The sequence below is a fragment of the Pararge aegeria genome, chromosome 16 (genome assembly GCF_905163445.1).
Source record: "Pararge aegeria chromosome 16, ilParAegt1.1, whole genome shotgun sequence".
In the NCBI taxonomy this organism is placed as follows: domain Eukaryota; kingdom Metazoa; phylum Arthropoda; class Insecta; order Lepidoptera; family Nymphalidae; genus Pararge; species Pararge aegeria.
In genome coordinates, this window is record NC_053195.1 from 524,913 (window position 1) to 527,668 (window position 2,756).

The window sequence follows — 2,756 nt, forward strand, 5'->3', positions numbered from 1 at the left end:
TCAAACAGCTACTGTATTTGCGTAATAAGTAAGTATATGCATATATGAATGTTTTTTCAAGTTATGCAATTTGAAGTATTAGTGTTGAAATAGATAGTGAATAACAGTTTAATACATTATTTATAATACTGAGTTCAAGGTTACCTTTGACGTATTCAACAAACAGCTGAATATACAGGTTTAACTATTACTCACTATTATTGTAGGTTTAAAAATACAATTAATATTTGAATACAATCATACCGATTCACTTATTTATCGTTTATGTATAAGCATCGGTGGTTCAGTGGTAGAATGCTCGCCTGCCACGCGGGCGGCCCGGGTTCGATTCCCGGCCGATGCATTTCTCTTTTTGTCTTTTATTTTAATTTTATATTTTTGCTTCATTTTTGTTTTATAGTGTGCTGAACTAAAATCACCAAATACTGAAAGTTTTAATATTCCAGCTGCATTTATCTTAAAGTTAACGAATTGGACCTCTACTTAATTACACCTAGATGATTTTTCATTATAAATATTTTACGACTACTGACCTTACGACAATACACAAGTCGCGTCACCATCTAGCCTATTGTAATTGTTTCTTTAATTTCCACACTAAAATGATTCTAAAACTATCTGTTACTGGTGCAAAACTAAAATTGAAATTCACCAAATGCTTTAGTAAAACTTTCGATCTAACTGCATTTATCTGAAAGTTAGTGAATTCACACTCCACACATAGATAGCTGCAATCAGATTGGGCAATACGAGTTTCGCCTTTATCGCGTAGGATGAAAGAATCACAGTCGAATGAAGGCCTGCAGGCAATGGCTGGAAGCCGCAAGGCGTTTCTAAGTGGCATTTAATTAAAAATATGTCAGGAACCCTGAGAGGGATTATTGCAGGATTGGACGCGGGGTGGCCGGCTTCGGGGATTCGAGGCGGGAATTATTTGTCTTATTACGTCTTATTGGATTTAAGTGCACACTTGCCATTTACTCAGCTATTCTTCATTTTGTTGAAATGTCAGACCATCTGCGGCCACGGGGCCATTAGAAAATAATAAAGAGATTTGTTGAATACTTTTATTGAGAGCCTACTGTTGTGAAGATGACTTTCCTGGTTTGGTGGTGAGCTCTGTGGTATTATAAGTGGGAGCTACGGGGTTTCGGGAATTCACAATTTCTGAATTTTCTGTACGTTGATTTGGTAGAGGCTAGTGTCACCTTTAATTCAAAAATCCCCTTTTCTTAAGGGGTATACTTAAACTAAAAACCACCACGGCATTTCCCCCTTGTTGGCTTTGTTAGACGCCCGGGGAACCACCGACTAAGACAGGCCAGGGAGTTGGTCAAAAAATTCATATAAGGCCTTAGAGCACTTATCAAATGTCAAACATCATAAGCACTGAATAGTAACATATTAAATACTATTAACATATAATATTAATGGTTCTGTGGTCAAGCGATAGTAATATATTAAATCAATGATTAAATCTATGTTATTCAGTGCCCATTTTAAAAATAGAAGTTACCAAAACAACTTACATTATGTACTGCAGTGTCACATTACGAGCTATCCCGATTTGTATAACAAAAGTTCATTGCTTGTACAGACATTTCGCCAGAAGAAGTTATCAAAATATGCATCAACAACTATAGCCTCCAAAATGATATTTACATGAGGTTATAACCTTGTAAGCGCACAGCGAGTAGCGCGAGGGTGGGTTATGAAGTTACCACCGATTGCGCGCCATAAAACTACCGTAAAGGGCCCCAATCGAATTAAAAGCTTGTTACGATTTGTACCCAGCACTCTTTATTGCCCCTTGATAAACCTGATAATCGACGTCGTGCTCGTAAAACGCTCCGGCTATATATTTACCTTTGAATCACCTCTGTCTTTCATTGGTTAGAGAAACAATTATTTAAAAACTTTTTATTTTTTTATTAATTATTTTCAAGGGCCCAGCGTCGTAATAATTTTTCAACTTAAGTATATTGAAATATAGGAAACTTATCTTAAATTTATATACTTCATATCCTGAGATATCCATTTTGAATATTCCATTTCCACGTTCAGACAAGATTTTATAATTATTACTAAAAATGATTAAGTTGAAAAGAACTACTGCTGATTTTCTTGCCGGCTTCTTCTAGGTAGAATCTGCCTTCCGTACCGGTGGTAGTTACATACACAGACAGACTTGACGTTTCTAAGTACTTATAATAGTTTTTCACGTTTAGTTTAACAATAATCAGTAAAGTCTAAAATCACGAGAGCAAACTTATTGTCTAGCACTATCCGTGAACTATTAACATCCCACTGCTGCCATGCTGCTCCAGTGCGGATTGGTGGGCTTTAACTACTATTATCACAGAGTCAGTGTTAATAATCGGAACCCAGGGATTAACGTGTTCTCCGAGGCACGGGTCGTTCCATCATTATTCAGAACTATACGTGCATACAACAATCCCTACGTTCATACAATACGCGCACCGTAGCGCTCGGTGCTAGGGCGGGCGGAACTTCACTCGCTCGGCGACCAGCGAGCGCGCCGCCCGCCCAAAACTACGGTAACATTACAACACGTTCCGATTACAAAAAAGTTCCGGAACTTCACTGCAGTGTTTATTACCGAACTGTATAATTTATTGCAGTAGAATTCCGTAATATTATGAAACTGAAATGGTGCTTAAGACTATGTTATTCAGGGATAAATTCGAACTGAATTGGCAGAATTTTCAGTGGCCTATTGTTACTTTAGACTAAAT

The 2,756-nt window shown here is 37.3% G+C and overlaps 1 non-coding gene across 1 annotated transcript; it reads left to right on the top strand.

Moving 5' to 3' along the window:
- Positions 1-272: 272 nt before the first annotated feature.
- Positions 273-343, top strand: Trnag-gcc. Its single transcript has one exon. It is a non-coding gene; the product is annotated as a tRNA-Gly (tRNA).
- The last annotated feature ends 2,413 nt before the right edge of the window (positions 344-2,756 follow it).